Source organism: Homarus americanus, unplaced genomic scaffold (assembly GCF_018991925.1).
Source record: "Homarus americanus isolate GMGI-L3 unplaced genomic scaffold, GMGI_Hamer_2.0 scaffold25176, whole genome shotgun sequence".
Lineage (NCBI taxonomy): Eukaryota > Metazoa > Arthropoda > Malacostraca > Decapoda > Nephropidae > Homarus > Homarus americanus.
The window spans coordinates 1-24,373 of record NW_024718885.1 but is presented as its reverse complement, the minus strand read 5'-3'; the positions used below and the strand labels follow the sequence as shown (position 1 = coordinate 24,373).

Genomic DNA, 24,373 nt, shown 5'->3' with positions numbered 1-24,373 from the left:
CGAGGGCCAGGGTTCTCCCCCAAGAGGATCCCGACTCCTGGACATGCTGGTCCAAAAGCCATTTACCTCTCGGAAGAAGCCTCCTGACCCCAGCTCACAAGGATAAAAAAAAGGCTAACCAAGTTCAGGACCGGCTCTCCTTGTCCTAGGTTTGGCACTTCCTGGATGAGGAATTCCAAACCCTTAAAAAAAAAGGGAACCTGCGCAGCCTAACGCTGACTTCCGAGACACAGCAAATGCTGCTCCTAGGGTCAGTTACCTCCTCCAGGAAGCTCCTTATCCCAGATACAGAAATGTCCGAATCCTCTAGAACGGAGACATAATGTTCCGAGAGTAAGGCATTTCCCAGAACAGACTTCTGACCCCCGTTCTAAAGGGGTGGGGGAAAGGGGGCAAATGCAGTTGATGATTCTTCAAATTACATTGGTAAGTGACTATTGTATAGATGACTGATGAAAAGAGACAATACATACAGACATTACACCAATACAGTATAGTATTCTCATAATAAACCATTAAAATCTTGCACTTTTCTTCTACAATTTCATTTCCATTTGTTTATGCTGGACTTGACAATGTCCATTCCAGTTGATAAAGGAGGAGGGCAATGATAAGAAAAAAAAATGTGGAGTCCCTGAACCTGGCTGATGCCAGGTCCGAGGGCCAGGGTTCTCCCCCAAGAGGATCCTGACTCCTGGACATGCTGGTCCAAAAGCCATTTACCTCTTGGAAGAAGCCTCCTGACCCCAGCTCAAAAGGATAAAAAAAAGGCTAACCAAGTTCAGGACCGGCTCTCCTTGTCTTAGGTTTGGCACTTCCTGGATGAGGAATTCCAAACCCTTAAAAAAAACGGAACCTGAGCAGCCTAACGCTGACTTCCGAGACACAGCAAATGCTGCTCCTGGGGTCAGTTACCTCCTCCAGGAAGCTCCTTATCCTCTAGAACGGAGATATAATATTCCGAGAGTAAGGCATTTCCCAGAACAGACTTCTGACCCCCGTTCTAAAGGGGTAGGGGAAAGGGGGCAAATGCAGTTGATGATTCTTCAAATTACATTGGTAAGTGACTATTGTATAGATGACTCATGAAAAGAGACAATACATACAGACATTACATCAATACAGTCCAGTATTCTCATAATAAACCATTAAAATCTTCCATTTTTCTTCTACAATTTCATTTCCATTTGTTTATGCTGGACTTGACAATGTCCATTCCAGTTGATGAAGGAGGAGGGCAACAATAAGAAAAAAAAATGGAGAGTCCCTGAACCTGGCTGATGCCAGGTCCGAGGGCCAGGGTTCTCCCCCAAGAGGATCTTGACTCCTGGAACCACTGGACAAACAAGCATGCTGGTCCAAAAACATCCTTCCCAGAATAGACTTCTGACCCCGTCCTAAAGGTCGGGGAAAGATGGTCAGATTCAGTTGATTCCAGTTGATAGGTGACTCTCTTTATGGTTGGGTTCTGATGAAGTGAAACCTGAACCTAGGATGTGGAAGAAAAAATAAAAATAATCCAGTGCAGATTAAGTGGCACAAATCCTTCCTTCGCTTGTATAAAACTTCAGTCTATCCAAAGGTGTTTCCTCACTCTTCTTCTGCTACAGTACAGTAAAGTCTTATGTTCTAGTCAAGTTTCTCCCATGTATACATTACTTGAGTATAGTTTTAATTCATATCACCAGCCTTCCTTCCCTCCCTCACTGTAATACTCTTCAATTATATCTCCAGCAGACTTCCCTCTCAATTAACTTTAGTCCAGTCTTCCCTCGCTCTGACCATAACATAGCATACAGCTCACAGGTGGGGAAAGTTGATAATCTCCCAGTAATTTACACAGATGCATATATATAGTGAAAGGTTCTGCTCTTCCTGTAGCTACATAAAAAAAGGATCTTGGGGTAGGTAGGCAAGCCCAGGATAAAGGAGCTTACTGGTAAGGTTAACCTACCATAAGCATGTACTGTACCAGGTACTATCATTCACTGTAAATGACCCATGGAAATGCATAAATTGTAACCCCTCAAAAATATTATGCATGTATAGTTTGACCCCAACTTTTTACATAAAAATTTGATCATTAAAACTTGAACTATACTTTAAGAAACAGTAAACAGTAATTTCATTAAGTTACTTTGTGATTTTCTCTCTTACATAATTATTGAAGTAATATCCTCACTTTATTAAAGTTATTAACACCACAGTGTTAACTCTCACTACTGTGTCATGGGAAAATAGGCGGACGCTCTGGAACGTCACCTGGGACTTAAGGGTTAAGACATTTTGGGTTGGTATTTTCATTATAGAAAGGTTACAGCACAAAAGAGAGTTGTACAGACAATGACCTACTTGAAAAAAAACAGATCACACAAACAAAAAATTTGCTAAATTGAAAATGTTAAAATTCGAAGATATTAACACCTACTGCTGTGCCCTCTTTGTTTACAAATCTATCAATCACTTGCTTGACAATAATTATTTCCAGTTCTGGAATAATCAGAGATACAACTTAAGGCACCCAGAGCTACTACGACTACCCCCATGCGCTCCTCTCAGTCCCAGACCTCCATAAAATATCACGGTGTGAAAGAACCTACCCCTTCCCATCTGAGCAAAGACTACACTCCATTCCTTAAAATCATCTCTTAAAAAATATATACAGTATTGTCTAAGTATTAATATTTCTTGTAATACCTACTACAGCTCCTCCCCGACTTACGACCACCTGCCTCAGTCGTTCCAAAATGTTGTCAAATTACGTTTTTTCGTAGTCCCAACGTCAGTACAGACAAAATTTTCGTTTGTAATTCACTTTAAAATGGCTGGCAAGCTTAAAGTTGAGTATTTTGTGGTGTTGAGAAGAAAAAGAGACACCCATTTTAGATTTTCTATGTATTATTTAAGCATTTTAGACTTACAACCTGCATTTGGGTCAGTAATGACCCTACTAATCTTTAAATGGCACACAACGGTTGGTGGTCAGGTCAGATGGTCAAGTGAATTTGAGTAACGGCATGTACAAGCTGGACAATTTTGTAATTAAGAAGATTTGTGATCAGGTGAGAAGGCCGGGTCACTTGACCATCTGACCTGACCACCAACCGTTGTGTGCTATTTAAAGATTAGTAGGGTCATTACCTAATACCTGACCATTGTGGACCTGGTCTCACCCTCCTCTGTATATATACACCTTGATTTGTATTACTCTCTCTAGTCTGTACTCACCCCTGAAGATGTGAATTACACGAAAGCACTTGGGAACTTCGTGTTTTCTTCTTTCCTTGTGGTTATCAGCATATATATATATATATATATATATATATATATATATATATATATATATATATATATATATATATATATATATATATATATATATATATATATACAGTATATATAATATATATATATATATATATATATATATATATATATATATATATATATATATATATATATATATATACAGTAAAAGTCCAAAAATCCGGATGCCAGAAATCCGGACCACCCGAGAATCCGGACTTTTCAAAAACGATTTTTTTTTTTTAGCGGGCATTTGTGTGCATGTGCGCATGCGTGAGCGCCACAGCTGCACAGCGACAACAAGCGACCACGTGGTCGCCACTTTAAAATGGGCAATCAAACTGTGACAACATACCGTACATACTCGTCTATAACCCCCCCTCGTTATCAGTCGACCCTGATTTTTTGACCATGAAATCGTTAATTTATGATATTCCTGGTTTATAGTTCCACCCACGTTTTGAGGGTAATGGAACAACAAAACCACTAAAAACGCTCTACGTCCTATAAACTGAGGCTCGCCGTGCATGAAACACAAGTGCTGAAGGCAAATTGTTTACCATTTATTATTACGACACTTTACACTGAAACCCGGGTAATTTCACCAAAAATATTGTATATTTCCATTCAAGTATTTATTCAAGTCAATTAGGAGGGAATATTATTGAAATACAACAGTTTTTAAACTAAACCATTCGAAAAGCGATTACGGTAACATCTTTTGAACGAAAGAAAGCGAAAGTCATTGTTTTCATCATGATTTTATCCCACTTTCCACTGTAATACGTATGTAATTTCAGGAAAAATATTACATTTCCGTGAATGTATTATATCAAGCACAGTATGAATAGAATATCATTGTAATATATCAGAATTTTAACCAAAAACTATTAAAAAAACGAGTAACGTCTCAAGAACATCGGAAGCTTAGGTAAAGTCTTTTGTTTTCGTCATGTATTTTATCCTATTTTACATTGAAATACGTCACGTTTCCACAAAACTACTATTTATCTCCGAGAATATATTCATTGAGGCGCAGTTTAGGTAAAATAGACGAGTGATGTAATAGTTTTTTAACTGAAAACGATTCGAAAAACACGTACCCTCTAGCCCTGTTCAAAGAGAGGACTGGGAGAAGCTGTTTGGTGCTGCAGACGATGACAAGGAAAATGATTTTGATGGATTTTAATGAAAATATTCAGAAATATGGTATCGTAGTATTTATTCAAGTCAATTAGGATAGAATATTATTGTAATACAACAGTTTTTGAACTGAAAACCATTCGAAAAGCGATTACGGTAACATATTTTGAACGAAAGAAAGCGAGTCATTGTTTTCATCACGATTTTATCCCACTTTCCACTGTAATACGTATGTTCAGCAAAAATATTACATTTCCGTGAATGCATTATATCAAGCACAGTATGAATAGAATACCATTGTAATATAACAATATTTTGAGTCCTACTCTTTCCATTTACAGAGTACTGTACAAGCCCATAATAATGGCTCCTAAAGTAGATAAACTTCGTTGTGTGAAGAGAAAGAAGAACACATTGAAATTGAGTGACAAACTTCAAATAATTAAGAAACTAGAACGTGGTGTGAGCAATACTGTTCTAATGGAAACATACGACATTGGAAAGTCTACAATTTATGATATATAAAAGGCAAAGAATAAAATTTAGAATTCACAGCTTTTTCATTAAAACTGCTCGTTTTGATAAATGAAGCATGCTATATTTGCAAATGAATAAACTATCAAAATGTACCTGTTCATTTCTTATTTATTCTTCATTAAATTTGAATTTTAAAAGTACTGCCTGAGAATCCGGAAAATCCGAAAATCCGGAACGACCCAATCCCCAAGCAGTCCGGATTTTTGGACTTCTATTTTCCCGTGTGATTCTATCAAGATTTATCTTATCCACGTTTTCATTGTGGATTTACATGAAATATATATATATATATATATATATATATATATATATATATATATATATATATATATATATATATATATATATATATATATATATATATATATATATATATATATATAATAATAAAAAATAAATAAATATTGAAGTGCTAACCATGGTAACATTATGAGATGTTCTTGTTACCACCATGTTATTGTACTATTGCGGATGATACTAAATGTTACATAATATTTCCTTGAGATAAATTTATAGTATACATCAGGTGCAGCTCAGGTTCTCAACTGGCTCAGTCATTTTAATATTGTTATTATTATCCACTCTGTATCTGTTTTTCTGGCTAATAAACTGTTTCAATTCAATTCAATGACCACCTCTAGTGTGTGTCCATTAGGTTAATTTTGAGTCAAATTTAAGCAATAACTAATCTTGACATTTGTTTTTTATACCTGATGTTACACAACTGCTTGTATACTTAAGACTAACACTTTAAAACTAAAACACATTCAAATATTTATACAAAACACACACACACTTTTAAACAAACACAAGTGCATATGAACACACACACTCTTTTATAAACATTTACATAAATGCACACTTTCAGAGGAATACACTATTGTGTATTTTTAATCTAGATTCTTAATCAGCATATAAAAGGGCATCTTTGTATGAAATTTAAACAAAATCTATGCCATGCCCTCATGTACTCAAACACAAGATAAGGGGTCAGGAATTTTGATTGGGAATACTGTTACTGGATGTTTTCTTTTCTGGAAAGTGAATGATAAAATGCTTAAATTATAAAGTTAGCCGATATTCTTGAGAAAAGGCATATAAAGAGGATTTATAATTTACGGACACAGCGTAATTTATGTTTTAAATACTACAGTACTGTACAGTACATAAACACAAGCATTAGACAACATGATGTTAAGTTGTACTGCGCACATCATTGTCATCCCTAAAAATCCCATCTAATTCATATTACGCTACATAACATTCAAATGCACAACGCTTGTAGAACCCCAGAAAACGGGAAACATTGAGAAAGGACAACTCCCCTACTCAAGGTTCCTAGACCATGTGTGGTATTGTACCCAGGTATAATTATATCATATCAAGTGTATGTATTCATAGCATTAAGGATCACTCAGGGTAGGCCTAAGATGAATGTTAAAGTCCAGTTGAGCCGGACTAGGGTACTGTAAGACTAAGTGTGGAGCAGGGTTTGAAGGTCCTACTATTTACGTCTGTGAGCGTGTAGCGAACCTAACTCCAACAGATATCATATGAAAATACATGAGAACAATGATCGGGAAAAAGGGATAAATGTATCAGAACTATGTGAGGTGTTGACAGTGATCTAGAAACTATACTGGAAAGGAAATATCGTGTATGCGTCGGTATGAATTTAATACACCTCGTAGCCTCACGTGACATATACCCACGACAGGTACAGTGATCAGAGAATCTGAGGTCTGTGTTCAAATAGTGCGCTGTGTGAGAGGAGGATCCCTCATTACAGTTTTTAAGTGAAGTTGATACACCCCCGCCATGATCATTCGGCTTTTGTTTCAAGGCGCGTCATGTACCCGCCTCAGATGCCCGTTGATATTAAAATCCCAGGCATTTAACCAAGCACTAGCAAACCAAGACCTGACCTTAGTGTATAAGTTAGGATTAATATATGTGTTTATAAGAAATGAGTGACAATATACCGTAAAGTGTTCAGGGGAGAACCATAAGAAACAAAAATGTAAATTGAGGATTGGAAACTGTAGGCCTATGTGACGAGAAGCGGCGGGAAGCCGGCCTTAGTCTTTCCCGTTCTGCCGTCAACACAGGTCAGTGTCCTAGCGGGCTATATCCCGCCCTACAATTAAGGTTGATAAATAACAGTGACTACAGTTTAAAGCTTTGCCGGATATATAAGTGTGATAGGGATGTGTTAAGGGATGGGATAACCGCCCGTCAGGCATTATTGCTTAGTCTTTCCCGTTCTGCCGTCAACACAGGTGCCACGTGGTTGGGGTATCTTGCCGCCCGGCCGCCATTGTCTCCTGGAGCGCCACACCAGGTGGGGAATTACTCCCCACTATACCAGTCCACTATGAACCGGTGGATTCCCAGCGCACCACTCCACATGAATAGTTACAACTAAGGAGACCGTGAGAAACTGCGGTCGTCACTTGGAGCGACCTATAATACCAGGCGTAGAAATAGTGCTGGTATGTCTCTAGGTGAAGCCCTCGTCTTTACCCACCGAGGGCGGTGTGCGAACGAGGGGCCCGTTGTGTAGACCTAAAAGTCACAAGGAGTCACATACTTGCAGGTATGGAGTGTAACAGGTGTGTTGCGATGGTGCTACTATGTATGATAACCGACGGTGCTACAAGCCACACCAGTGGAACAGTCTGATGTGTTAAGGGATATTGTAAGAAGGAACGACCGAGATACGGCGTTCACCGATTGTTGTGCAATAAGTGGGTGGATGACCCGCCAGTAATGTAGGAGTCTGGGGCCCAGTTGGGTAACCAAAATTCCGTTGTTCTTCTGAGGAAGGCCAGTTCATGTATGTTTTTTTTACCAGTGTGTTTTATAAGAAATAAATCAATGAAGACATGTTATGGTTTCACCCTTCTTTACCCTTATCGATCTGATCAATGGAAAACCTAACCCAATGCCTAGTCCGCTCTGCCCGCTACCTAACGAGCTACATGCTGTCCAGAGGGGGTCTGGTGGCAGCGACCCTTAGGAATTAAGATTAGAGTTAAGTTATCCCCTTAGATTTAGTGACCCCAGATCTGGCAGTATAAATTGGTGGCTATAGCGGTGGGATGGTTTTTAATCATTGATCAAATCCGAGGGAATTGAAGTTGTGATTTAAAGTTGCAAGTATAGACAAGTATTTTAATGATGGATAATCTGATTTTTTGAGTGATACTTGCAGGTGAATAGCATTGATTTGAGTACAGAAATGTAAGAAGAATTTTTGAAAATTTATACAGTACTGAAGTCACCCCACATTATAAATCCCAGTTCTTATGAACTGAAGTCCGGAAATCCAGTTGCTGCCTATGTTGTCGAAAGAAAAAATCTCAGTTTATGTGTGTCAAAAGTTTGTGGGTTGTTGACTTCGTCAGTCGTACTGAAGTCACCCCAACATTATAAATCCCAGTTCTGAGGAACTGAAGTCCGGAGGTCCAGTTGCTGCCTATGTTGTCGAAAAGAAAAAAGCTCAGTTTATGTGTGTCGGAAGTTTTGTTTGGGTTGTTGACTCGCTCCGGGTGAGGGAGTCACCCCGACTTTCAAATGCCAGTTCTGTTGAACTGTGAGATAGAAAATACGGGTTTTGTGTTATGAGCCCCAAAGTGTATGTCTAGAAACATGGTTTTGGTGTTGAAAAGGTGAATTATTATTGAAAGGAAGTAGTAATCTGAGGAAGTGTCTGATGTAACTAATTCCCCATTCATAGACAAGAATTTAAATTCCTTAGGATATGTAATTTCATGCAGAGAACTTTTGTTGTAGATGTAATGTCAAAGAGTCACTGTTTATGTGCTGGTGCCAAAAGTAGGTTGAGGTATTACGCTGATGAACTGTTAAGGGAATGTTCCCTATACTATATGGTACTGAGATAAGAATTGATAAGTTGTGGTATGTATAGGTAACGGAGACTCGAGTATGAAAGGTTTGTCTCCTTATAATTTTCTCTTTACTGATATATTGTATACCGAACTAGCAGGATTGTAAACGGTTGTCTGATGTATATGGTAGCGGAGACGCTCGTAGGAAACGTTTAAGTCTCCTTATGTTTTGTGTGTTGGATTAAGGTACTCTAATCATGAACTGCTAGGATGTTGTAAAATGTATGTATACTACAGCGTTAGTGCTTTGCATGTTATTTCGCATAGTATGAATCTTTGGGAGGGGAAGGCTATGTACTGCGCACATCATTGTCATCCCTAAAAATCCCATCTAATTCATATTACGCTACATAACATTCAAATGCACAACGCTTGTAGAACCCCAGAAAACGGGAAACATTGAGAAAGGACAACTCCCCTACTCAAGGTTCCTAGACCATGTGTGGTATTGTACCCAGGAATAATTATATCATATCAAGTGTATGTATTCATAGCATTAAGGATCACTCAGGGTAGGCATAAGATGAATGTTAAAGTCCAGTTGAGCCGGACTAGGGTACTGTAAGACTAAGTGTGGAGCAGGGTTTGAAGGTCCTACTATTTACGTCTGTGAGCGTGTAGCGAACCTAACTCCAACAGATATCATATGAAAATACATGAGAACAATGATCGGGAAAAAGGGATAAATGTATCAGAACTATGTGAGGTGTTGACAGTGATCTAGAAACTATACTGGAAAGGAAATATCGTGTATGGGTCGGTATGAATTTAATACACCTCGTAGCCTCACGTGACATATACCCACGACAGGTACAGTGATCAGAGAATCTGAGGTCTGTGTTCAAATAGTGCGCTGTGTGAGAGGAGGATCCCTCATTACAGTTTTTAAGTGAAGTTGATACACCCCCGCCATGATCATTCGGCTTTTGTTTCAAGGCGCGTCATGTACCCGCCTCAGATGCCCGTTGATATTAAAATCCCAGGCATTTAACCAAACACTAGCAAACCAAGACCTGACCTTAGTGTATAAGTTAGGATTAATATATGTGTTTATAAGAAATGAGTGACAATATACCGTAAAGTGTTCAGGGGAGAACCATAAGAAACAAAAATGTAAATTGAGGATTGGAAACTGTAGGCCTATGTGACGAGAAGCGGCGGGAAGCCGGCCTTAGTCTTTCCCGTTCTGCCGTCAACACAGGTCAGTGTCCTAGCGGGCTATATCCCGCCCTACAATTAAGGTTGATAAATAACAGTGACTACAGTTTAAAGCTTTGCCGGATATATAAGTGTGATAGGGATGTGTTAAGGGATGGGATAACCGCCCGTCAGGCATTATTGCTTAGTCTTTCCCGTTCTGCCGTCAACACAGGTGCCACGTGGTTGGGGTATCTTGCCGCCCGGCCGCCATTGTCTCCTGGAGCGCCACACCAGGTGGGGAATTACTCCCCACTATACCAGTCCACTATGAACCGGTGGATTCCCAGCGCACCACTCCACATGAATAGTCACAACTAAGGAGACCGTGAGAAACTGCGGTCGTCACTTGGAGCGACCTATAATACCAGGCGTAGAAATAGTGCTGGTATGTCTCTAGGTCAAGCCCTCGTCCTTACCCACCGAGGGCGGTGTGCGAACGAGGGGCCCGTTGTGTAGACCTAAAAGTCACAAGGAGTCACATACTTGCAGGTATGGAGTGTAACAGGTGTGTTGCGATGGTGCTACTATGTATGATAACCGACGGTGCTACAAGCCACACCAGTGGAACAGTCTGATGTGTTAAGGGATATTGTAAGAAGGAACGACCGAGATACGGCGTTCACCGATTGTTGTGCAATAAGTGGGTGGATGACCCGCCAGTAATGTAGGAGTCTGGGGCCCAGTTGGGTAACCAAAATTCCGTTGTTCTTCTGAGGAAGGCCAGTTCATGTATGTTTTTTTTACCAGTGTGTTTTATAAGAAATAAATCAATGAAGACATGTTATGGTTTCACCCTTCTTTACCCTTATCGATCTGATCAATGGAAAACCTAACCCAATGCCTAGTCCGCTCTGCCCGCTACCTAACGAGCTACATGCTGTCCAGAGGGGGTCTGGTGGCAGCGACCCTTAGGAATTAAGATTAGAGTTAAGTTATCCCCTTAGATTTAGTGACCCCAGATCTGGCAGTATAAAGTAACAGAATACCTGTATAAGTCTCACCTCCCACAGGTCAGAGGTGTTTCATCAGTTGCTGTTGATGGCATCACATATGAGCCTGTCCCACAGGTCAGAGGTGTTTCATCAGTTTGTATAGTCGAGTCTTAGCTTGTCATACCGAGATGTGTTGTTGGTCCTTGAAACTTCCTGGAAATAAGAAAAATAACTATACGTACTGTATAATACACAACACTGCACTATAAAACTATTATATTATAGTTTTATAGTGCAGTGTTGTGTATTATACAGTACGTATAGTTATTTTTCTTATTTCCAGGAAGTTTCAAGGACCAACAACACATACTATACGTACTGTATAATACACAACACTGCACTATAAAACTATTATATTATAACCACAGGTTATTTGACTGGGATTTAAAATACATAAAACAGTACTTTTGGCTACAGAAAATTCTACAAATTATTTTATTTATAATTTCCAAGTATTAGAAACAAATTGATAAAATAGAAATAACATGGTAGAGGTGGAGGAGACAGTTAGCACCAGAATGTGTTTATATACGTAATTCACAGTTATACTTTGGATGATATTGCATTAACTAATAAAACTGATAACTTTTTTATATTATAAATACAGTACTGTATAGTCTGGGTTTACGCGGATATTTTATACACGGCACCTGTCCAGAAGCGATAATTATTATTTACGCGGTAAATGCCATCATATACGCAGCGGGGCAAGGTGCTGATGTCAGACTCATGCCGACGAAGTCGCGGACTGTGATTGGGCCACGTATCCTTACCACCCACGCACCCCTTCCACGGTGCGCTGTGATTGGTCTATTTAACCTTGCCAACCCCTGCCACCCTCACTCTTGACCATAGCCGCACCAGTCTGACTGTTCCCGCGTATACTCACTCGTGCCCGGGAACCGTTTTTTTTTCTTTCTACACAAAGACTTCCGCCGGACCCCCACCACCCCTGAGAAACCCTGAACTACCTGGCCCAAGCCGCCCCAAGCCCAAGAAGGTGCGACTCGCTTTAAGCTATGAGGTTAAGTACAAGATCGTTCAGGAGTTAGAAAAAGGCACGAGGCAGGTGGATCTGGCCAGACAATATGGAGTGAATGAAATCGACGATCCGCACGATCAAGAAGGATGCCGGCAAAATCAATGAACACATGAAGTCTGTCGGTGCCTCTCTGGTGAAATATTGCCACAATATGTTGCTGCTGAAGACCGAGAGTTTGTTGGTAAGCTACATTATTCATCAATCAAGAAGGAACATGGCGGTCGACACTCGGGCCCTGCAGGACTACGCCCGAGAACTCTATGCAGCAGTAGCAAGAAAAATAGGGGTCGCAGAGCCCAAGCCCTTCAGTGCTTCCCCTGGGTGGCTGCAAGGTTTTAAATGACGCAACAAGATAACGAATATTGTGAAAGTCGGAGAAGGAGCAAGTGCCGACCGGGCTGCCGCCATGAATTTTCCCCCATTCTTACGGAAAATTATGGAGGAAGGACAGTGCACGGACGACCAAGTGTTCAATATGGATGAATCAGGGTTGTACTGGAAGAAATTGCCATCCAAGACCTTCGTAGACAAGTCTGCTAGCAAGTGTCGGGGAGGCAAAATGCAGAAGGAGCGCATCACAGTACAGTACTGTTCACCACCAATGCCTCAGGCACTGCTAAGCTGAAGTTGTCTGTGATCCACAAAGCCAGCAAGCCTCATGCATACAAGAATATGGACATGAGCAAGTTAAATGTCCACTGGCTAACCTCAGGGAAGGCGTGGATGTTCTCTGGTCTATCCCTCTCCTGGTTTGACAACTGTCTCATTCCTGATATCAAGAAATTCTGCGTGGAAATTAATGTGCCATTCAACATTTTCTTGCTCCTCAACAACGCACCAGGACACTCGCCCCTTTTGCTGGATCGCCACCCCAACGTAAAAGTGGTCTTTCTTCCCCCTAACACTACGTCGTTAATCCAGCCCATGGATCAGGAGTCGATTTGCAACATGAAGGCTGCTTTCTCCGCCAAGAAGTTTCGGCTCCTGAACGACTTCACCAACACCAAGGATGAACTGCAGAACCTAGCGAGTGGCACCGATAGCGAGAAACATGAACAAGATTTGGCGGACCATGAAGTGCGGGTCAAACAGTTCTGGAAGCTGTTTAATGTGAAGAAGGCTGTTGATTTCTTGGTGGAGGCATGGGGGCAGCTATCTGTGGCAACTATTCAGCACGCGTGGTGGCATGTGTTGGAGGGTATCCCAGGTGGGAGGCAGAGGCAAGCGGTGTCTGGTGAGGCTCAGTCTGTTGCTGTGGCATTGGAGAATGCAAGAGAGGCTGCGCAAAGTGTTAGAGCTGCAGGCTTCTCCAAGACCACCAACAACGACATCCTGGAGGTAATCAAGCAACCCGAGGTGACTGCTGACGAGATGTTGGAAGATGATGATGTCAGTGAGCAGCCAGGTGTTACAGAAGAACAAGAGCAGAAACTAACACATGCTGATGTGAAGGAAATCATCAAGTTTGCAGAGAGAATGAAGCTCCTCCTTGCCAAAGAACCAGTCAATCATCGCTGCGAAGTGTCGAATAACCATCTGTTGAAATACCAGGAGCCCTATGTGAAGCTGTATCAAGACCACATCAATGCTAGACGTCAACAAAACATCACCGAGTTCTTCACCCACCACAGCCAGCCCAAGTCAGTGATAGTGAGGGTATGGACTTCGAGGGGTTTGACGCGGAGGCCCTGCTAGCCTCTGTGGTGGATAGAGATACAGATGAGGGCCAATAATCTGCCCTCTGCCTCGGAACCAACCCCCCATCCCCATGTACCTTGCCATCTTTTCTACTAACGTAAGTGTTAAAAAACCTAATATTATTGATATTTCTCTTAAATATTAATTGTGTGTGCATACCATCATAAAATTAAGATATTTTTACTACAAGGTACAGTATTGTGTTGGTGATAACCAAAAAAGGGTAGTCTGGTGGTCAGCCCAGTCTCTATTTCAATTAATCCCATATGTTCTGTTATTATATTTACGCGTTTTGCTTTATACGCGGACCTCCACGGGTTTAATTAACCTCGTAAAACCAGACAATACTGTATATATTTTTTCTATATCTATGATCATAAATTGCCAATAGTAGGCAGGGCATGGATGATGAGTAAAAGCCCATGCACTGTTACAAGATAACCCCTCAAATCAAGTTACTTCAAATGTTCATAACCAAAGCATCAGCAGGTGTTCAGTTTTCTGGGTTAGGCAGTACAGTACTGCCACTAAGGCAACAATGAAGAACAGATTTCATAGAGAGCCATGGTCAGCTATACAAGAGGAGGAAGGGTATGACTATACATTCCTGTGCAGAAACCAGAGTCTTGTAAAAATTTATGGCTTCTGTGTCAATTATTTTGATAAATCAGTTAGTAACAGAGATCGTTCACAGTCTACAGCACCAAAATCAATTCCAAGAAGTTCTTCTAAAAGTAAAAAAACATGAGTAACAACTTCAACTGTCAGAGCTAAAATGGACATATACCTGACATTATAGTTGCTGGAATCCTTTAGATGAGTTGAAAACCATTAAGAACATATTTGCAACATTCCTTACAAACAAACAGCTTTCTTCTCCACCATCATCAGTGGAAAGTGAAATATTATTCATCAATGGTGGTAATGTATACACTCCACATGCTAACACTGCCAAGACATTCAAGTTTGTAAAATACAATATGATTATTTTCAACTTTGATTACTGAATAGTTATGTCATTCAAGTTCTTGTAATTGTTTGAAATATTTAATTCCAATCTCGGCTTGTGTGTTGAAAGGTTCAAGAAAATGTAGCTGCATATTATATTAAAAGCTACTGGTAGTCCACTACTGTACAGTATATTGTATTGCATTCTTCAATAATTAGCCAACATGGAATATTTTATAAGATTTTCTGGTTCAAATACTTGTACCGAACTCCTAGTCTACAACTGTACTGTATATTGCTTTCAATAATTTGCTAAAATGGATGAAGATTTTAAAATAATTTACTTTTCAAACTTGGTACAGTGTATCCTTATATAAGTTAGTACAGTAATAAGGTTAATTGAGTGTGTTCAGTTAGCTAGGTGTATAAAGCCTTTGTATCAGTTATGTAGGTCCATGTACTGTATGTATATTTTATGTACCGCATATACTCGCGTTTAGTTTGAGTTTTTAAAACCAAATTTTTAGGCAAAAAATTGAGGGTCGACCTCTACATGGGTAATAGTTTTGTTAGGTTGAATCCGTGCATGATGGAAAGGGCGAGGAGCAACTTTTAGCTTCAGACATGAAAAATATATACCATTTACTGCCAGTAAACAATGAAAACATAAAATATGTACCAATTAGTAATGAAAAGCTGTGCAGTTCCTTCAGCAGTTGAAGCGCAGCAACAATAGGCTAAATTACCTTACAGCGTGCTTTCAGTAGTCTATGTTGAAGTTCTTAGCACAGGCTAACTTATCATATCATATACGGTATCACAGTATGTACTCATTGATCTACAAAAAATACCGGTAATAAAGACCTTTTTGATATTTCAACTTAATATAATACCCGTTAATCCACCTCAACCTCATATTGTATGCACGACCAGCTGTTGAATATCAGCTAGACGTTACACGTGTTTTTTTTAATCGTTTTCAGTTAAAAAACTGTTACATCACACGTATATTTTACCTTAACTGTGTCTGAATGAATATATTCTCGGAAATAAATAGTAGTTTTGCTGAAACGTGATGTATTTTAATGTAAAATAGGATAAAATACATGACGAAAACAAAAGACTTTACCTAACCTTCCGATGGTCAAGAGATGTTACTCGTTTTTTAATAGTTTTTGGTTAAAATACTGTTATATTACATTGATATTCTATTCATACTGTGCTTGATATAATGCATTCATGGAAATGTAATATTTTTGCTGAAATGACGTACGTATTACATAGGAAAGTGGGATAAAATCACGAAGAAAACAATCGACTTCCGCTTTCTTTCGTTGTTAAAAAGATGTTACCATAATTGCTTTTCGAATGATTTTCAGTTAAAAAAAACTGTTGTATTACAATAATATTCCCTCCTAATTGACTTGAATACTTGAATGGAAATATACAATATTTTTGCTGAAACTACCCGCGTTTCAGTGTAAAGTGTCGTAATAATGGTAAACAATTTGTCTTCGGCGCTCGGTGTTGCAGGCACGGCGACCCTCAGTTTATAGGACGTAGTGTTTATAGTGAAGGTTTTGCTGTTCCATTACCCTCAAAAACTTGGGTCGACCTATAAATGTGGCATATCATAAATTAATGATTTCTTGGTCAAAAAATCAGAGTCGACCTATAAACGAGGTAGAATTATAGACAAGTATATACGTATGTGCTGTTACACAGAACAGCCAGACATCACTGGGATCAGTCCTGGGGTTGAGATGATGTGTTGCATGGTGAAAGTTGTTTACCAAGGTATCACCCACCATTCAGAAAGGAGTGGGCTCCAAGAGGTGGTGGTGTACTACTGTATGTCAAGGAACACCAGACAGTAACCAGAAATGATGAGCTAAATGAAATTTGATCTTCCAAATCTACTCAGTGTAAACTAATAGCATAAAACAAAAGGAAGCTGACAGTAGGTGTGTGTTATATAAGGCTGAATCAGCCTCACAAGGGGAAGTGGCAGACTCCATAGAGTCATCCAGAACACAAGCTCTCATTATGAGACAGTAGACTGGGTGACTCTTACCACACAAGCTGAGGGAGAAGAATTCCTTGACCTCCTTCAAGACTCATTCCTCCCAAAACACACGATGGAACCCACCACAGAAAAAACAATCTGAATGCTCTCTTAACAAGTGAAGAGGCAATGGTGGCCAATGTCCATGTCGGAGTAAAACTAACTCTGGCACACACCCGCTACATATACCTGACCCTTGCTTTATGTCAACTCACTATATCCACAAACCATTGAGAACATTTTAAGGGACACCATCATCCAATACCTGACCAAGCAGTCTGATCAGTGCATCACAACATGAGACCATATTCACAGTTGTCATGCCCGACCATTGGGATCCAAGTTTGTGTAGGGAGAGATTATTTTTAAGAAAGTGCTTCGGGCACTACGATGGGTCGGTATCCAATCCTCCGGGCAGAGCCACCAACATTTCTAAATCGGCTGTTGCCACATCCCAGATATTAAGTACCCCCAAAATATTACCATAAACAAACAAACAAACAATCACACACACACATATGCACGTGCATGCATGCACACATGTGTTTATGAGGTTTGTTTTGAAGGCTGTATTTTAGCCATTTGTTGGCCACACTAGGATGGCCAATGGTTGATACATATACCACAAGTGAGCTGTCACAACACAACGTGGTATATATGGATAGCCATGAATGCAGCATGCCGCTGTCTTTTAAACAGCACAGTGCTCTAGTTAGCCTTATTCAAGAAAAGGGAAAATTATATAAGACAAAGCATCTGACACCTGGAGCTGTTATAAGAGACAAAGCTTTGTTTGGTTGTTGATGCACGGTAACACCCTCATGATCAGCCGGAATTATTTAACACTTGTAAATAACTGACAATCTTTCAATGTAGTTATGTATATGGAAAATAAGACTCGGTCGCCAACAAACTCATTTCCTATCAGTTTTGAATGATGTATACAGTACTCTATTTTATCTCTATATATCAAAATTAGAGGGTATTTTTTATGCATTGCAAATGCCATAGAATGGGTACCCCCCTCCTGATGAATTATTCCAACAATCTCAATATGAATCCCATCCACTGGGACTGCCTTCGAGTCTGTAGGCGTCTCCGAATAACCACACACGACGGCGCTCCCAATCAGTCGGGTGGCTTAACGATTGTGAATACGACCTAGGATATCAGGGAGACTATCCTGCTTGACAAACTTACTCACTTTCCTTGAAATGGTAACAGACTACTGTACATATACCAAGACTTACCAGTCACTGGTGTAGAATTGTTGTGATTGTAGAAATGTGCCTCTGAACAAAACCATAACAAAATACATCTTTTATATCGTTTTAAAAAGCAATGGTTTTGCAGAATTGACTTGCTGGGACTGCCATAATATGTATGGCCTGACAGGCTGACCTTGCATTGCCAACACTATTGTGCCAACTCATGTGACCCGAAGCAGTTAGACCTCAATGTCACTAGCTATCTCAGCTCAAAGGAGGGGATAAGGGACTAGCAAGACTATGTTGGTCTTTTTGAAAATAAGTTTGACATTACTCTAAATTGTTCTTATTTCATCACTAAAGTAATTACCAGGATAAAATCCACCAATTACTTATAAAAAAACACACACTTATTAATGGCGTCCTCTCTTGGACAACCCGTGTGCAAAACTAACTCATTTTTTTAATCCCTTGGTTCTCATTGGATGTCCCTTCAAAATGATAGAATCACCAGACAATGAAAACTCAGAATCTCCGAGTGCTCCCCCAGTTATATTAAGAATTACATTAATTGTAAGGGGGGGATGATTATCCAGGTATAGGAAACATTCCAACTCGATTGTAGAGGGGGATGCACTCCCCCACCAGTGGATGCACCGTACAGTTGTGGTCTAAATTTTGCTCCTCGTGGTAAAACAAAGTCTTTGAGCTAACTAACCCTGACTGTCAACTGATGTGGGTATGCCGTTTTATATAATGTGTGGACGAGAAAACTTTTGAGAATAAGTGGGCGAACGTGGGTTTCTCTCGGGCACTTGACAAAGTCCCACATTTACAGGTAGCCTCTAAAATCCAGCCAAATTGTATCACAGGCAAAATTTTTAAGTGGATTAACAACTGGTTCAAAGAATGGACACAAAGGGTGGTCATAAATGGAGTACAGGGTGGTCATAAATGGAGTACATGGTGGTCATAAATGGAGTACATTCTGAATGGAAAAAGGTTCTCAGTGGTGTAGCACAAGGCTCTATCCTTGGATCCACCCTGCTTGAGATCTACATAAATGACAGAGATGAAAATATATTGAGCCACATTGCCAAGTTTACAGACGACACCGTACAGTACTTGAGAAGGTAGTAAGTCAAGACGATGTTGCAACCATAAGCCGTTCAAATGAGGGAATTATAAAGCAAACCTTCTAACACAAAGATAGATAAATGCTCCTTAATCTGTACAAATCTCATGTACCTCTCAGTCTGGATTACTGTACTGTACAGTAAAGCCTCCGATAACGACAGTTCCACCAACGACAATTTATATTTAAGACCCTGGTTAATTTAGGACCCAATTCAATTTACGTCATTATTTTATTCAAATTTATGACGAAACTATAATAAAAATAAAATAAAATTACATTTTCATATACAGTGATGCGCGGTTAACGTCCTAGATACGTTCTTGGAAACGTGACGTTAACCGTTGTCCGATCATCACATAAACTGTGTACAGTATTTATACTTACGTGTATGTGGAATACTATAAACGTACATACAGTATACACTTTTACTCCTAAATCACTACTGTAATGTGATACAGGTGATTAATTTTTATCTCTTGTGCAAAATACATGACGTTTATTTTAATATTATTCACTGTTTTACAAGGATTCCAGCAACACTGGGCAGATGGGGGAGAGGGAGGGAGGGGGCGTGGGGTGGGGTGGAGGGGAGCAGTTTGACAGTTGGCACAGGCCCAGGTCTAACGAATTATCAGTTCTTAAGTGACTAAGCTTCTCTCCTATAAAAAGCCAGTGAAATGACCTGGGTGAATATAATTTACATTGCTGGGATTCTTGTAAGATGCTGATTTATTTAAATATAAACAACCTATAATTTGCACTAGACAACAATTTTAGTACCGTAATCAAATTAGTACATGTGCACTCCAGCTTTGCACTAAAGTCATTTACAGTATTTCTTTTACGTTTCTTTTAGTATGGTGTGTGCATGTAAATGGATGAAAATAAATGAAGATATTTATGTAAATCTACCCAAAAATACAGTTGAAAAACTTTATACTGTATTATAAAATGTACTACAGTATTGTACACTAATGTACTATAATTTTTATATCTTGAGCAAAATATATGAAGTTTATATTAAGATTATTGGCTGTCTTGTAAAGATTCCAGCAATGCAAATTATAATCTCCTAACTTTAGTCTGAGATATTATATAAAATAAATGCCTTAAAGCATAAAGGTATCACCAATCTTTTGTCTGGGAACACAAGGAGGGAGGTAGCCAGCGAGTGTGGGAAGGGGGGGGGTGACAAGAGTGTCTGGTGTTGGTTTACTTATTTGAGATAAGATTTGACAGTTGGCGCTGAAGGCTTGCGTGTTTATTTATCATTACTTAAGAGTGACTAAGCTTTTCTCATAATTTGCCACCCAAACGACCTGGGTGAATATAACTTACATTGCTGGGATTCTTGTAAGATAGTGATTTATTTGAATACCTGTATAAACAATCTATATTTGCAATAGACATAACAATTTAAGTACCGTAATCATTTAGTACATGTACAGTACAGGTTTGTTCCATTGTTAACCAAGGGACCACTGTGTTGCAGTGTACTGTAAAATATTGACTAAATTCACTAGATAACGTACACAACTAATGGTTGGTAAAACTTGTCAAGTAAGTGAGTGTCAAGTCTGTCAGTATGAGTGGCATGTGTGAGTGCTTGTGTCCCCCATCATAGGAGTCCGTTTTCTCTCGCTTCAGGACGCCTGAGTCCGTTTTCTCTTAATCTTAAGAGTGCAGTGCACCTGAGACTTCGTTATTCCTTAAATGACACAGAATTTGAAATTGCAACCCCAATTGCAACTGGGGTTGCAATTGTTGAGGCAACTAGATATGTCTGATTATAGCAAATGTGTTATTGTCAATTTGTAGGTGAAAGATTTTATCCTCAATAGATGTAGGATAACATTACACCTGGAGGCAAATGCTTACTAAAGCCTAAGGAAGGATATTCCTTTAAAACATAATATCTGGCCAGTATGGGAAGGATCATCGTGTCTCCGTAAGGGGGTCGTGGAGTGGTGGTCCAGCAGGCGTCACGGAAGTGGGTTTTTTTGGGGAGGCGGGGGGACGGACGGACGTATATGCGATCGTACGTTAACCGGCGCATGACTGTACTGTAAATATAGGCAGTCTCCGACTTACGATGGGGTTAGGGATCCAAATCCAGGTCGTAAGTCGAGAATGCAAAAATAATGCATAGAAAATCTAAAACGGGTGTCTCTTTTTCTTCTCAGCACCACAAAACTCTTACTTTTAGGCTTGCCAGCCATTTTAAAAGGAATTACAAACAAAAAATTGGTCAGTACACAGCGCAATCACTAACGTCGGGACTCGAAAATTCGTAATTTGAATAAATTTTGGTATGACTGGGGCAGTCGTATGTCCGGGTGGTCATAAGTCAAGGAGTACCAGTAATAACCAAATCCCAACATGTATTAAAAAAAAAAAAAAAAGAGCGCCTTGCGCAAAGAAGTTGCCGGGCAAGGGAAGCTGCTGGGCTATATGAGTGGTAATGAGCATCACCAGTAAACAAGAGTCGGAGCTTGGCAGTCCTTTTGTTTTCACGCATCTAAACAGGAACAGGAGAAAAACTTTCTCAGGTTTCTTACAGCATTTTTGAGTCCCTATTCAACATGAGCAAGAGAGCAAGTGGTGGTCGTGCTGGTTCAAAAGCTAAAAGATAGTGTACAAGTACAACCTTATCCGAGAAACTAGATGTGTTAAAACGATATGAAAAGGTGAGAGGTCTGTGGATATTATATGGAGCAAGCAATGAACATATTATTATTTTCTGAAGTGGATCCATGAACAGAACGAAGCATTAAAATTAACAAGGACGTGAAAAGCACATATGACCTCAACATAAAGATGTGTAATGAGAATAAGAAAGTGGCTGTGAAAGGTTCTTTCAACAGCTTTATTATTGAAAGTCCTAAACCATCAAATTCAGCTTCATAAGAAGCTTCAACAGCAACTTCAGTTTCAGCAACCGCTATGATATCTTTATGGAAAGCTTCAGTCACAGTTGATCCTGATTGATGATATCATCTGAGTAAAACCTTGCACAATATTCATTGGCTGTCCTTATGTTTTAGACTTCACCACCATTTGCAAATAGAATTTTTGCTTTACATTAGTAAGTATTATTTAAAACATATATGACCAGTAGTAAGTGTTGCTTTCATATTCTTATGTACTAGAGAAATGACGATATTTTCACATGTGCACACTTACATACGATGGCATTCCCAATCTATTTAGTTTTTCTTTGCCATTAATGGTTAGCTACTTCTATTGTTCCATTTATTAACATTAAATAACATTACCTAATACATACATATTAATTTTTTTACATTAATTATACTACAGCAACAACCAGGGTCATATTTCTTCAGTTTCTTATGTAGAAGTAGAACCATAGTCATTCGTCACGGGTGTTGGAAACATGAACGAAAACAATGCCGTCTCGTCTCCTCTTGCGTGTTTTAATATTCTATGTATTATTAATGAATTGCATTGTTCATTTCGTATATACAAACATTAATTCAATCAAATACATATTCAGTAATAAACAATAATGAATCTTTTGTACATATTTGTAAGATAAATTATGCGGTTTCCTTGAGGGCGCAAGTACAGCATACATTGCCGTTCCACTCTCACTCTTTGTTGTTCTTTAACATCAGTGGTTACTTTTACTGTACATTAAATAACATTAATTAAAACAAATATTTTTTTTTTACATTAATTTTATTATAACAACAACCAGGGTCTTATTTTTTGTTTCCGGCGGATAACTGACATTGTAGGTGTAAACACGACAACAACAATAGCGTCCCATCTCCTCTTGTGTGATCTTATTATATTGATTTATATTGTATAAGGACCATTCATAAACATTATTTAAAGAATATAGTGACTTTCATTAATTGTACAGTATTGTTTTTGGGGAAGAGGGTAAAAAGCCACACAAAAGTTATGTAAAGGTCAGACCGGGGAAAGCATCTCATTATTATTGCTTTATTTTAATGGTAATTAATGATTCACGATACAACGATTCACCTTACACTGCAATATTGGAGGACACATTACCGTCGTTATTCGAGGCTTACGGTACACAGAAACGGAACCCTGCCTCCTACCTAACATCCCTATAAATGGTGCACCACCAACACGACAGGACATGACTTTAAGCTTGCCAAGTGATCGTGCAGATTGAACATACGGAATTATTTCTTCACACAGAGGCAAGTAGGCCAATGGAACAGTTTACTAGTATCGCAATTGTACTGTAGTGAAGTGACCTCTGCTTTCTAGATGGCGTTGCATTTCACTTCTAGAGTAATCAGATGGTGCCCTGTTCACTTACCTATCTGTTAAATAACCTAATTGTATTGGGAAATTGTGTAATGAGTGTGAGTCACTTGGACCTGGATGACAATAGAAGAAGCAAGCAGCCTGTGTTTTCCTGCCCTTAATCCATGTTTGTTTGGTGTTCTCTTGATCATTTTAACTCACATTTTACCTCAACACCCTGCCCACTTTGAGCAGTTAATATTGTGGGTAATTTTATAGGTTAAAATACTCAACAAATATAAATTTCCAAAGAAAATGCTTTACTGTATAATGTTTTTTTTTCTCTCCCTATATAAGACTCAATATACAGTCATAAATAGGTGTTGGCAACTTCAAATATTAACCCCCTGTGGACAATTACAGTGAACCCTCAAAGATCAAGACTAAACACCCAAAATACAGTACATAATATCCTAACTACTGGGGATAGTTATACAGACGTTTCCCTGTGAAAAAGCCATAATTTTCAGCAACATATAACTGTACTCACTCTGTACTCAAATGTACTTGGCTAAAGGACTAAAAAAAATTATCTCTAGTGCAAACTGTGAGATGTTTATACTCAACTTAATTGCTATCTTGCAAGGATTCCAGCAATGCAAGTTATAAGCCAAAAAACACCTTTACCATAAATATCCTATCACCTTGTAGCTGGGGGAGGGGATGGTGGGGTGGTTTTTCAGGAACAGAACTCTTAGAAACTAGGGAATGCCAGTAGAACCTTCCTAATATTACAACCAGAACAATATTAAATAAATACCAGATAGTCCTTTAGGTCTACTTTACTTGCAGGTGCAGTAACATCAGGTTTAGTTAACTTTAGTTCCAGTTCACCTGAGGTCCAGCTCACTTTAGTCTAGTTCACATCAGGTCCAGCTCA

At 39.2% G+C, this 24,373-nt stretch overlaps 1 long non-coding RNA gene across 1 annotated transcript; it reads right to left on the bottom strand.

The window, feature by feature from the left end:
* Nucleotides 1-956: 956 nt before the first annotated feature.
* On the bottom strand, nt 957-24,373 carry LOC121859871. The gene is made up of 3 exons (XR_006087746.1): nt 24,254-24,373; nt 11,099-11,242; nt 957-1,489 (listed from the first exon to the last, which is right to left on the bottom strand). It is a non-coding gene; the product is annotated as an uncharacterized LOC121859871 (long non-coding RNA).